We start from the raw sequence: 14,730 nt of genomic DNA on the forward strand, positions 1-14,730 counted from the left end.
AAATAAAATAACTACCTACTATGATTGTTGCCCATGTCTGCTTCCACTTCTTGTGGTTTATGGAAACTAACGCTGTGCCTATAGATCCTATACTACCTGCCATTCGGCCTATTTTTATCGGCATACCGTCATTCCATGTATTCGGCCTTTTGGGGAATGTTCTCGATTCGGCCTCTATCCGAATGCTATTTAGACGGCTCTTATATAATGTCTATTCAGTATTAGCTCTTGGGATGCCCATTATATCTATTCTCACTTCATTATGCGGCCAACCTGGGTTCACATCAACCAAAGTAAGGACATGGAGAGGGTATTTCCACACCAAATCTTAAAAGTGCTTCTCTAAATATTAGGCATGAACAATTTCACAAATTCCCATAAAATGGCCGTCCACATTTCTCAAAAATCAAAAAATAAGAATTAAAATTTGTGAATGAGCAATAGGGAAATGGTTTTCAAATTTGAGACTTGGGTTTCTGTTTCTAGCCTGACCCATCAAAGGGAAGAGAAGCTGTGGGATTCCGTGACCGTAAGTGGTAAAAATTTCCTCCCAATACCTCCAATCGTGGAATATTCATAGAATTCGGCTTCGCCGTGTACGACTTTTTCCCACCTTCGTAGCTGTCCCAAAGCGACTGAAAACGACCATCACATTCTATTCGTCCACGTTCGAGGCTTACCGGCTATCAGAAAACACGAATATTGAGGCAAAGGATTAGCATCATTAGATTGATCGATTTTAATCTGATCCAAAGATACATGACCGATGAAGGCGACTGATTTGACCTTTTTTTAAAAATTACAAGACGAAGAAAGAAAAGAAAACGAAACCGTTCATCACCACCGTCCATTTTTGTTAGATTAGATCCTGAGATTAGTGCACTCGTCTATCTCTGGCCGTGCATCATGCGAACGAAATCCTCGAAGCAGACGAAGCCATCGCAGTCCGAATCGACGACGCCGATCATACGGCGGCAATCCTCCAGCGTACACCGCTCGTCGCCGAGGGTGACGAACATCGCGAGCAGCTCCTCAGCGGAGATCTTACCGTCGCCGTCGACGTCGAAGACGGCGAACGTCTCCCGGAGCTCCGGCGCGACGGGGGGCCCGAAGGCCGAGCCCAGCGCCACGATCTCCTGCAGCCGGATGCTCCCGTCGCCGCCGCGGTCCGCCTCGGCGAGCATCGCCGCCACTTCCTCCTCCGTCGGCGGGTCCGGCCCCAGCCGCCGGAGAACGACCTCCAGCTCCCGCCGCGTGACCCTGTCCTCCCCCTCCCTCTCTGCCGGAGAGTGGTCCGTCGACGACGAGGACCAGCACTCTTCGCCGCCGCCGATGGAGGCCGATTTGGCCACGCGGCGGCGTGGAGACGGGGGGAGGACGGATTTGGGGGTGGACTGGGTTTCGTCGGAGGAGGAAGCGGCGTTGGATCCGAAGGAGGAAGCCTTGGATCGGGTGATGGAGCGGGATTTCTTCTTCGACGAGACGAAGAAGGGCGGCTGAAGGCAAATGATCTTCATGGCTTTTAGCTTCCCCGCGCGCGCCCGCGAGAGAGAGAAAGACACGGGGAAGGGAGGGAGGGAGGGAGGGAGGGGTTATTAAAGAAGCGAAGGTGGGGAAGTGGGCTTCGAGGAAGCTTCGCGGGAAAGTACGGCAATTTGTTCTCCGAGGGGAGTATAACGGCTTTTTTTTTTCGTTTAATTTATTTGAAAAGATTTGACGTTATTTTGCTTAAGAAAGTTGTAACAAATTGGAACATCTGATATTGTTTTGGATGAATTCGGATCAAATTGGAACAAAATTCAAATTGATTTTGCAATTGACTTTCCCAAGGTAGATTCACTCATTTGCTCAACCCAATTGATTGGATTAGTTTAATGGGATCCGAAACCATAGATTGTCAGCTTGAAATTCTAGACTATGCTTTTTTAAGGGATTTCGCTATGTTTTGATGGATATGATATGATTAGTCTGAGTTCTAGAGAATCTATTCCTAACCTAGGGTTTATTTAGTTTCCATTTTGGACTAACACGTTCGGTCAGTTTTGGCTGCATGCATATGTACGAGTTGAATTTATGCTTTAACACACAAATTCATTTGAATTGTATGAAGGGGGAATTAATAATATGTTATTTAGTGCAGGACATCTTATTAATTAGCTTTTTTAAGGAGTTCATATAGTTAGGGTTTTGAAATATGATGCTGCTAGCCCATTTGAGTTTACAACCAGAAAAAATGGTTCTGACTATGATTCTCGGACTTCCTTAGCTTACATACGCGTAACCAATTCCAATTATAAGACAACATTATAGCACTACTTTAATTGATTATCAACTTTTTAGAAAAAAAAATGGCTACATAATAACGAGGGTTACAAATTCAATCTTGAGTGTTCTGCGATTTGTAAAGCTTCTGCTTATATCTCTACTGATATATATAACACAAAGAGCCTAGAGTCCAACACATTGTCATGGATATCTACCATGCTCTAATTAGTCATGTCACATGCAATACACACACCAATTTTAACAAATATAATGACAACTTTCATCTAAGCATTTTGGGAATGCTTCACTTTAGCAACATCCTATCATCATGATGATACTTATTAGAACCTACGGATAATATAGCATCTATCAATATTTATGTGATTATCTCGAACTTAAAATTTTGTACAAATTTAGCTTAGGAACTACTTTGAGTGCATGATGGTCTCTAATATTTCATTTAATTAAGTTTCATTCACCATTTTTATAGTTTTCAACAATTAAATATGGTGTAATAGATTAATTTCAATTGAAATATAAATTGTTGAATAAATGATATAACCTATCTATCGAGCCAAATATACTCTATGTAACGAGTAAAGGTCTAAATTACATCATTGTTTTCAAATAATGCCTATAGTATGAGACAGCATCCATCCCACCAGATAATGGTGAAACAAAAAGTTAAATAACATTACAGGCAATTTAAACGACATGTAACTGCTTTAGACAATTGTATACTATAGTTGCAAGAGCATGGTTTTAAATTAGATATTAGTTATGATGAAGTCACACCTAAATTTATTATAAAGGGTCGACGATAATATTGAAAATAATAATGCCGCCACTGCAACAATCATATTATTTATGTGATTATGGTCATTATCTATAATTATGGACGATGAAGGCAGCCAGGCCGGCTTGGAGGCCAAAAGATGGATGTTAGGCACGGTCCGGGTCCTCGTTTTTTTATAAAGAGACAGTCTTATTCATCTTTTATATGTACTTAACTCTTGAAACTCAGGTTTAATTTCCCCAAATCTACCACTAATTTTTATACCCTCCTGTCCCCATAAAGGACATAGACAACCAAACGGCAATTCCTTTTCAGTACCCGATTTTAAGGGGGTCAGAAGGGAACCTTCTCAGCTACTTCCCAGCCCTCTTTCCCATGACACCATGAAGACTACCCGTCGCCCCCCAGTCCCAGTACAAGAGAACGGAAGAAAAGACCCCTGCCTTGGTCTCCAACAGTCCTCATTTTTCTCCACCAATAAATAACCTTAAAAACGCCCCTCAAGGCCATATTTTCCTCCCCTCTCTCGAGGCGAGGGCTTTCTACGACACAGTGCCATTCGCCGGGCTGAGAGCTGTACGGAAAAAATATAACATATATTTTTTTTCTGGATGATAATTTTAGTACAAATATATTTAGAATATTAAAAAATAATAAATTTTGAAGTATTTTAGGCAGCTCTTTTTTTCATAGAGCATTTTCAAAGTGATTAGTCACATACGAGACCACTTAGTCTACAGCTTTGTTGGTTTTTCTAAATGTATTTGATCTGAAATTTCACATCGTAACCAACTATGATCCAAATATTTTGAAGCAGGGGATGGCTTCCACAAACACCAACGGTGCCTCTCTCCTGAAGGCAACTTCAGAATTGGATTAGGGCAGGAATGTAGCATTAAGATATAGCCGAGTGGATGGTATTTATCGTATCATGGTGGAGTGATCGATCGGCGTGTCCATCCAAGAGCCGTGCAAGCAGGCGCTTTGAGTAAAAATAAGAAAGAAGCGAAGCTGCATCGGATGCTGCTTTTCTTTGGCTTTGCCGGTGTCAGAAGCGTATATCTCGAGGACGCAGCGTGGAACTCACCGAGCTGACACATTTTGGCAACTGTCGCCATCGTGAATAGTGCGGAACAGCTGTGCCAACACTTGCTCTAAGTGGTCGTCACGGCACTGGAGGAGACTGGCTTGGAAGGCTTCAACTTTTTAAGGCTGGATTTTTGGGTGGGCTTGGCATGCCATGGGTGAAGCAAACTTTTTAAGACTCTAGATCAGCATTGCCTAGAAGGGTTGATTAAATGCACCATATAGGAGCTGTTGGGGGGAATAAAATTTTTTCCCAAATGACATAAATGCCCCTAAGAAGCCGTACAACTTCCGACCCCGGACGGCCGAAGTCGACGTCCGACTTCGGAACGCCCGACCTCGAGACCTCCGACCTAAGAAAAACCCCGATGTTCGAGGTCTACTCTTGTCAGCCACCTACTACGGCCGTGCGCCTCAGAGGTCTGGCCGAGGACCATACCCTGACGCCCCTCTGGCATTTATTGCGCATGGTCGCTGTAACCCTCCGGCTTACTCCACAATAAATGCGGATCTCCGGCTTACTCCACAATAAATGCGGATCTCCGGCTTACTCCACAATAAATGCGGATCTCCGGCTTACTCTACAATAAATGCGGATCTCCGGCTTACTCCACAATAAATGCGGATCTCCGGCTTACTCCACAATAAATGCGGATCTCCAGCTTACTCCACCATAAATGCGCATGGCTCCTGTCATCTACGGACTCTCAGCTCTCCACGGCAAATCAGCCCAGCAGAGTCTAGTCAACTATGATAAGTCTCCGATCTCGGCCATACCTCCGACACCAATGCAATAATTCGTCTGACAGCGTGCTAGTTCGGGTTATACGACGCCCTCATCGCCGACATCAGAGCAATGATTCGCCTGACCATGCGCCGACCTGAACAACATGCCGAGCCGTACTACGGCCTCGCCCTGTTACATCGCAGGTAAACCGACCCCCGCCTATAAAAGGGAGCCTTGGCCTCTCAGGAGGGGGTTGGAAGATTGATACACTCTACAGACATTATTTATCTCCATTTCTACACTATTTGCCCCCTCCCTGACTTGAGCGTCGGAGGGCCGACGCCGGAAAACCCGGCCACCGGTTCGTGTGCAGGCACCCGGACGGAGGACGCCGCCAACTGACGGATCGCCGCTTCGCCACGAGGACCTGCCGCCCCTTCTCTCCGACCGCCCCAGACGGAGGACGCCGCTCGCCGACGGACCGCCGCCCCGCCGTGAGAACTCATCGCCGCTCCCTCTCCTCGACCGAAGACTGCCCCCGGGTCCAATTTCCAGCAACAGTTGGCACTAGAGGAAGGGCCCGAGTAGCAGTCATGAAGTTGAGAAGTAAGGGAGCCTCTAACATCTCCCGGCGTCCCCCGCAAAGCCCTGGACACTCTGTCCAGAATTCTCCAACTCCGGCTGACCCAGTTCCTCTGGTCCAGCCGGAACAGTTCGATGCCTTGGTACAGCAAGTCCAGGCCCTGGCCGCCGCCGTTCAGAGTTTGCGGCGCGAGGAAGCCTTACCTACGCTCCCCCCACGGGCTCAGGCCCCGCCGGAGTGTCTCCCCAACGGCCCGGTTTTCCCAAGCCAAAACTTGCATGGCTCTTCTAGAGCCAACAACGGAGAACGAGCTTCTCCCCGGAGGGAGTTACCGGGAGAAGGCTTCGATCGGAGACCCCAACTTTCTGAGGCGGAGTCAGCCCCAGATCACCGTGAGCCGGCGCAAACCACAGCGACAATCCCACGGGTGGGGGAGCTCGACCGGAAAGTTGAGCATCTGGAGCGTCAGATTGCGGCGCTCCACAGCAAGAAGGCAAGACAAGAGGGAGACTTTGAGTTCACCACCAAGTCCCCCTTCTCCCGCCAGATCGAGAATGAGCCGGTTCCCGCGAGGTTCAAAATGCCTCAGGTGGAACCCTACAACGGGACGACCGACCCTCTCGACCACCTGGAGAGCTATCGGGCCCTCATGGCCCTACAAGGGTCCTCGGAGGCCATACTCTGCAAGGCCTTTCCAGCGACCCTCCGAGGGACCGCTCGGCTTTGGTTTTCTGGGCTGAAGCCGAATACGGTGTCCTCTTTTGAGCAGCTCAGCAGGCAGTTCGCCACCAACTTCGCTGCCAGCCGGCGCCAGCGACGGACGTCGGACTCCCTCCTCGACATCAAACAGAAAGAGGGGGAGTCCCTCAAGGAGTACCTGGACCGCTTCACCGCCGCCACTTGGGAGGTTCGCGAGCTAGACCAGTCGATAGCTATGTCGGCTCTGAAGACTGGGGTTCGCTCCTACCGATTCCTCTTCTCCGTTGAGAAGAGCTTCCCGGCCGACTTCCCTGAAATGTTGGCCCGAGCCCGGAAGTATGCCAAGGCCGAAGAGGCAGTTGCATCCAGGCGGGGGGCAATTGAGCCCGCCTCGAAGAAGCAGAAGAGACGCCGCGAGGAGCGCGGCCGACAAAGGAGCCGATCCCCCCGCCGAGAGAAGAACCTGTTGGGAATTGTGTCCCAAAGTCAATTTTTTAATTGTAAGAAATTGAATTATGTATATGTTTTATTAAAATGAATAAAAATTTATTCTGGCAATTTTCTATTCATCACAAGTGTTGCATCTTCAAATTGAACTCTTGTGTATTGTGATGAAGTCCTTAGGACTAATTTAGTGGATAAAAGAGGTTTTATCATTTAGTCCTTGAACCAGTTCGCGACCAAATGACGAGCTGTCAATTGGACGATAGCTATGTCAAGTATAGGTCGTTGTGTGCCATTTAGTTGGTTGTCCTCTTAAACCAAGGAGTGTGGAGACACTGTATGGCATACAGGTGAGATGTAGGAGTACATCGTCACTGAATAGTGACTCACCTGAGTAGCACTCCACTGTCGGGAGTTAGCTCGTAAAACGTATGGGCATAAGTACCCCTTAGACCTGAGACTGTCACGGTGACTTGCAAGCAACTCACTGTACTTAGGCACTGGATGACCTGAATTTCTAATTCAGGGATCGGAAGGATGCTGGGTGCAGTCAAGTACCCGCGAAGTCTGTGTATGAGTCAAGATGGGATTGACCGCTCCAGATTTTAGGAGTTGATGTCTCACTGTATTTCAATTCAGTAAAACCTTGGCCAGGGTAAACCAAGTGATAGGTCACTTGATTTGATTATTTGAAATACACTATGGATGACCGGACCCAAAGGTCGACAGTCCACTCTGAGGTCATCTTGAGCATCGAAGGTCATAGGGATGAATTATGCAACAACCATACGTCTAGGTTCTTGAATGTTGCTTTGCATATTCGACCTATCCGGACGTCGGGTATCATTGCTAGATGGTCACCTCGATTAGTGCATGGAGTAGTCCATGTACTACCGGCTTAGTGTTCGAACCTATCGGAGTCACGCACATAAGTCAAGTTAAGTAGGAAGGACTTGATCCAATTTAATTGAGAATTAAATTGTGGGTCATTTGAGATTTGATTTTGTCTATGTTCAGCTAGCACTGAACATGAGGTACATACTGAATTTCATGGATGTGTATTTAATTATGTCTGTATTCTGGCTTAATCAAGTTTCAATTAATGTAATTGAAATTGATTTGGACTCATTTGTTGAGTTTGTTTTTGAATTGGATTCAAATGAATGTAATTGGGCTTCATGATGATTTTATTAGAATTTATTCCATATTTATTCTAGTCCAAGTGTGACTTGGATTGATCCGAAAATTGAACTAATTGGAGTTCACATGAATCAGATTCATGTGGAATTTTTCCGGATCCAAAACCTTTCAAATTGGTCTTCAATTTGGTTTAGAACCAATGATGGACCCAAGCCCATTTGATTCAGCCCATTTGAATTTACCCATTTAAGTCAAGTCTGGAAATTTACGTGTTTGCCCTTCAAATTGAATGACACGGTTTAGTTCTGGTTTCTTCCTCGGTCCATGGACCAATTTCTCTGCAAATATTCTCCCGTGGACCGCGTTCTTCTTCTTCTTCCGAACACATCGAAGGCCGCTTGATCTTCCCTCTTTCGGCTACCATTTGAAGATCCGAAGAGACGTGTCTCTTCGGTTTTGAAACCTCTTTAACATAGACTGATTTAATTGAAATCAAACGGTTAAAAAAATTCAATAAAATCATGAATCGTTTGGCGTTCACTCTTCCCTTTTGGCGTTTTCTCTTCCCTGGTTCAGTCTTGTCTTTGCCTATAAATAGGCTAGCTTTCTCTTCATTCTGTGCTAGAGATTTTATCTGGGGAGAGGGGAGATTCGTGATCTTTTGAGTAGCTTGAAAAGAGAGGAAAAGGAAACGGGAAGAAAGAGGAAAAGAAAGAAAAGAAAAAAAAAGGGGAAGAAAGAATTTTTGAAATTCTTTTCTTCCAGGGGTTTATTTGCAAAAAGGGTTTTTGCACTATACAGACATCATCCTACCTTCCTGCATTTCTTGGCGTGCGTGTGAAGTAGAGGGTCCGTACATCCGGGCCTCGCATAGCACCAGATCCATCAGTACCAGATCCGGCACCAGATCCAGTTCCAGATCCAGTTCCCGATCCAGTACCAGATCTAGCATCTGATCCAGTATCTGATCCAGCACTTGGCCCTGTACCAGATTCTGTTCCTGAGTACCTTGACCATCTTCCGCTGCGGGATCGAGGTATGGTAAACATAATATAGTTATGTTATTTATTTATACCTGTTATAAATAAATAGATAAAATTTTAAAACTGATTTTCTGACCTGGCATCCGATTTTATCGGATTTTGCGGGATATTTTTCCTTCAACTGGTATCAGAGCCAGGTTGGCCGATGGAATTGGCCTATAATATCTAGAATTATGCATGATTTAATTTTTAAATTTAGATTAGATCTAGATTTATTGATAAAATATCAATCTTGTGCTGAATTATAAGGTTGTCCTGCTATAAGGTTAACCCCTTATAGTGAAAAGGTTGTCCTAGCACAAAATTGAGATTAATTTGTATCATAAAATAAATAGTTTATTTTTGTGAAATTATGCATAATTGATGTTTATGAAATTTCAGTTTTAAATTTATTATGACCACAAAGTTTAAATATAAATTGTTTATATTTGGAATAAATTGACATCTTGAATCCATGATCATAATACATTTAATAAAGAATTAAATGTTGAATTTAAAATTTAAAATTTGAATTTCAAATAAAGATTTAAAATTCAAAATTTGAAATTCGAATTAAAATTTAAATTTGAACATGGGTTTTGGGGCATGGGTTAGCACAATCAGATTAGTTGATTAGGTTAGACCTAATGTTAGAATTGAATTGGAATCAATAGTTGTATTAGACTAAATTCATTTTTCTAATTTGATCAAACTCAATAGTTTAGTTGATCATGTCCAAACACTTCAATTGGATCTGATTGTGGCTCAGCGGTCGAGCCTGAGTTCTCAATGACTATCTAAATCAACTTGACATACCATTTGGTGTCTAAGGCAAGTTGGATCTACGGTTATTAATTGGGGCTACCTCTTTCCTGGCCAACTCGGTTGGTGTCTAGGAAAGACGGTTAATGGCGGAACCCTCCCGTGATCTCTCTTACCTGGCCAATGTGGTCGTTCAAGCCTTGATTTAGATATCTTGAGACTTGGTACTCACCCATGTCAATAAGGAAATCAGTATGACTGATTTAGATGTCCATAGACCAATGAAATTCTATGTTCTTGATGGGGACATCAGAGCCCTTCATCCAGATGATCCTGAGCCCCCGGATTGAGCCAGACTCGTTTATTTGCATATTTATTTTATTATTTTATTTTTGGGCTTATTTGCATTCCAGGGTTTATTTGTGGTTTATTTTATTTCTGGGCTTATTTACATTTTAGGGCTTATTTGTGTTATTTGTGGGTTCATTAGGATTTATTTCTGTGTAAGGGGGGTTTATGCAAATTGTGTATTTGGGCCCTATATATAGGGAACTATTTTCATGATTAGAATTTAATGAATGATTAAGAATTTCTTTTCCCCCAGATCTTATTCTTCCTCCTCCTCCTCCCCTTCTCTTCTTCCTGTGTCTCTAGAACCTCTTCTTCCTTCTTCCTCTCTTGTTCTTCCTTCTTCTCCTTTTTTTCCGCATTTGTGCGGCATCAACTTGGTATCAGAGCAACCGGTTTTGCTTCTATTGCCAAAGCCCCGATCCGTCAACAGTTTTTCTTTCCCTCGGTTACCATCAACAACAAGAACAGACCCCTTCCCTCTGTCAGTCCGCTCACCAAAGAAAAAAAAAAAAGGGGTCACTGCCGAGTCTGTGAAGACCCAGATCGACAGCCACCCGCATCCGACCCTTCCTCTCTCTCGGTCTGTGTTTTCACCAGAGCAAAAAAAAAAAAGGGGAAAACCTCTGCGGCGGGATCCTCCACCGCCCGTCACAGCCGCGACCACCATCACTCCCGCTCGCCGCCGCAGGCCACCTGCGGCCACCACCTCGAAGTGAGGTCAGGTCCCCATCCTCCCTCTCAGTTGTCACAGAGAACAAACAAAGGGCCCCGCCGGAAGATTTCCCCTTTCTGCCTGTAGCCGAATTCCGCCGACGAACAGACCGCCTGCAGCGCCACCCCGCTTCCGCCTGCACCGCCGGAAGCCGCCTTCGGCTGCCACCGTGACCGGCCATCCCTCTCCGGCCGCCGTCCGGCGCCGCAGAGCTTCGCTTCAGCCCACGAAGTCGTGGCCGTGATCTCGCCGCCGCCGCAGGTCACGGAGCAGCCATCGTGTTACCTGCCCCGAGCCCGCAGCCGCCGCCTCGAAGATCGGCGTCCTCCCGAACCGTCGAGAGGTTGAAGAAGGTTGAGGCAACGAGTAAGTATCAGACCCGTTAGCCCGCCCCATTAGCCCGGATCCGTTCCGGAGAAAAAAAAAAAAAAAAAACACGTGATTTCACGTGACAAATCCATAACGGGTATAGGGTCGGGTCAAACCCGATAACCCGGATCCTAACGGATCCGAGTTAAAAAAAAAAAAGAGGAGTACGCACGTGACCGCACGTGCCCAAAAAAAAAAAAAGAAAAAAAAAGAGAGAAAAAAAAAAAACCCTACCTCTGTTCATCTTCTCCCTCGGGTCGTCCGCCGTCGCCGCCGCCCGTGACGCGCCGCTCCACCCAAGTCGCCGCAGCGATCGCCCCTCCGGCCTCGCCACCCGAGTCCGGCCGCCGTGCCGCCAGAGCCCGAGCCGCCGTCCGCCTTCTGTCGCCGCCGAGGCCTCCGCCGCGTCCGCCGGTGCCGCCCCGCCCCGAACTCCCCGCCGAGCTGCACCGTCTGCGCCTCCGCGACCGCCTACGCCGACGTTCCAGTCGACGCCACCATCCCGTCGGGGCCCGAGCCGACGCCGCCGGCCTCCTCGTACATCCCCTCCCATTTCCCTCACCACCGGTCGACTCCACAGGCCGCACGCCGCCCTCCTTCCGCCGCCCTCTGTTCCTCACGGCCCGACTGTCCACCTTCTCCACCGCTCACCACCGCACCCCTCCACCGCTCACCACCGCCTCCGCACCCACAGCTCGCCGCTCTCCCTTTCCCCTCATCTTTTTTTTTTTTATTTGGCCACTGCAACTCACCCGAGCACCTCTCCATCGACCCCCAGACAGGCTCCTTTTGGGCCGGGGCACCCACTGCCTCCTCACAGGCCCAAACCAGCAGGCCATCACTACAGAGGCCTGGTCCCATCTCACAAACTCAGCAGGTCTACTCTCCTCCATTTTACAAGCCCAGCAGACTAGCCAAGGTGCTGTGATCAGATCCAAATAGAAGCCAATTTAAGCCAATTGAAAAGGTCCATCAGCTGCAACCAAGCAACGATCGTCGCCCCAACCCACGAGCACACATTCTGGTCGCCTACTTCGCGACAGGTAATAAGGTTTCCGCTTTTCTTGGGCTTGTTCATTTAATTATGTTCTAGTTCTCTTGCATGATAGCCATATACTTGAAAATTTATATTGTTGTCAAAATTCAGAACATAGAACCCCTACTTTCAAACCCATCCTATTTGCCTTGTTAAAATCTAAATATTAAATTAGCACACCCTAACAACTGGATGCTTCTCAACATTCTTCGATCAGATTGATTTAGGATCAGAACAACTGTACTACTTGATTGCAATCTAATTTCTTAAATTGAATAATCTTAATCCTTAATTCTGAATAACTAAAGTAAAAATCAGCAACATTTAAATTTTAAGTTATTATTGTGAGGACTTGCTGATTTCTGAAATCATAATAGATTGCATTAGTAGGTTGTCCTGCATCAAATTTGATCTTGCATCATATTTATTAGGGTTTCATTAGTGACACTGCATTTCACATCTTCACCCAGTGTCATCATTGCATGCCAACCTGTAGTGATATGGAGTACTATTTCAATCAACCTAAAACCCCTGTAGCTACCATGGATTCCGACATTTTGAGGTCTGTCTTAGAACAGATCGTTGCCATACGGGCTGGATACAAAGAATTCAGACAAGAGATCCGTGAGCTCGTGCAACATTCTAGGACCCCTAAATCGCCAACCCCTGTTACAGCCCAACCTAAAATCGGTTTGGTCGCACCACCTGTAGTCCTTCCCTACTCTCCTAGGCACCAAACCCAATACTCTAGGTGTCAACAATTCGGCTATATAGCGCCCCAATGTTCCACTAAGACCTACCCGATTACTGAACCAGAAGTTAGGAACCAAGAGGCCGAATATGTCGAAGAAGTCTATGAACCAAATATAGAAGACTATGAAGAAGACTTTGAAGACGAACCTACAGAATTAGACTTTGTCCAAAATGATTCCCAAAGGGAGACTAGTGATCTAAGTACAACCAAGCCACTTCACATCACAACTGTGGAAGAGGTAGTGACAGATATTGAGAGCCAATCATCTGAATTGGCACTTGTAGCTAAAGTTACCCATGCGGAGTCCAACCTTGAACATTCTCCGGTAGTAGTTTCCCTTCTAGAGGAGTTTCCTGATGCACTCCCTGATGATCTTCCGGATGCACTTTCTCCAATGCATGATATGCAACGCGCAATCGATCTAGTTCCCGGAGCATCTCTGCCCAACCTTCTACATCATAGGCTCAGACCGAATGCATATGCTAGGACCTGGAATTTAATGTTACCGACAGTTGAGTTTGCATGTAATAGTTCGGTTAACAAGTCCATAGGTATGAGTCCATTCGAAATAGTGCATGATTACAAACTTAGGCAACCCATAGACCTGTTTTTCATGTCTCATCAGTATAGAGTCTTTGAGTCTGCACAATCAATTGTATCACATCCACATTCATTGCATCGAGAAATCAGCAATTGTAGTCACTTTAATAACTTAAAATATAAATCCTTTGCTGATTTACACAGACGTTATAATGAGTTAAGTGAAAGAGATTACATCATGATAAGAATTAGGTTTGAACGACTTTCTTCGGAAACGTTTAAGAAATTGCAAATTTGTAGTGCAGAACAGTTCAAAATCTTAAAGAAAACCAGTTCGAATGCATGTGTTGTGGATCTTCCTGATGACTATGGGATTAGTGCGACATTTAATATTGAAGATTTAGTCCCATACAAAAAGATAATATTCCTGCCTTCTGACCCCTTTATTGATATACCTGCCTATGTTGGATACCCTGCCCTATTACCTGCTGTTGAGCCACCACCTCCCAAATTTCATGCACGCAGAGAACAAATAGAACATATATTGGATGAGCAGGTTATTTCAAGCAGGAACGGTGGTTACCAACGTTACCTTGTTCGGTGGAAAGGTCGACCAAAGTCTGATGTGACGTGGATTTCCAAAGCACAGTTGCAGCGCATTGACCCCGATCTTCTGGAGCAGTACGGCAGCCGGCCAGACCTGTACTCGACGGGATCGAGTTTTTCTCACCCGGGAGGAGTTGATGAGGACATCAGAGCCCTTCATCCAGATGATCCTGAGCCCCCGGATTGAGCCAGACTCGTTTATTTGCATATTTATTTTATTATTTTATTTTTGGGCTTATTTGCATTCCAGGGTTTATTTGTGGTTTATTTTATTTCTGGGCTTATTTGCATTTTAGGGCTTATTTGTGTTATTTGTGGGTTCATTAGGATTTATTTCTGTGTAAGGGGGGTTTATGCAAATTGTGTATTTGGGCCCTATATATAGGGAACTATTTTCATGATTAGAATTTAATGAATGATTAAGAATTTCTTTTCCCCCAGATCTTATTCTTCCTCCTCCTCCTCCCCTTCTCTTCTTCCTGTGTCTCTAGAACCTCTTCTTCCTTCTTCCTCTCTTGTTCTTCCTTCTTCTCCTCTTTTTCCGCATTTGTGCGGCATCAGTTCTCTATATGACTCAGTGCAGTCAGTGGGAGGATATAGAATTATCGGTCTCTCTAAAATCCTCTAAATTATTAGGTCCTTAAAATGATATAGTTATATAGATAACTAGGTCATAGCCTCCCATTAAAATGGATGATAATTGGTCCAGTATTTCAGTTGGACATGCAGGACGCTTCCGTCTGGTGTTCATCTGAATATTGGAATTATCCTTCATTATATGATAGCTCTTTGAGCTATCTGATTGTGATTAGGTTGGCCGAGCTTTCCTCGGGCCTGA

General features: G+C 45.5%; 1 pseudogene; it reads right to left on the reverse strand.

Moving 5' to 3' along the window:
- Positions 1-709: 709 nt before the first annotated feature.
- LOC103707038 (putative calcium-binding protein CML36 pseudogene) lies at positions 710-1,578 on the reverse strand (annotated as a pseudogene).
- Between the last annotated feature and the right edge of the window lie 13,152 nt (positions 1,579-14,730).

The sequence above is a fragment of the Phoenix dactylifera genome, chromosome 8, assembly GCF_051530095.1.
Source record: "Phoenix dactylifera cultivar Ajwa chromosome 8, Ajwa_hap1_PhDact_Kaust_v1.1, whole genome shotgun sequence".
NCBI classification, from domain to species: domain Eukaryota; kingdom Viridiplantae; phylum Streptophyta; class Magnoliopsida; order Arecales; family Arecaceae; genus Phoenix; species Phoenix dactylifera.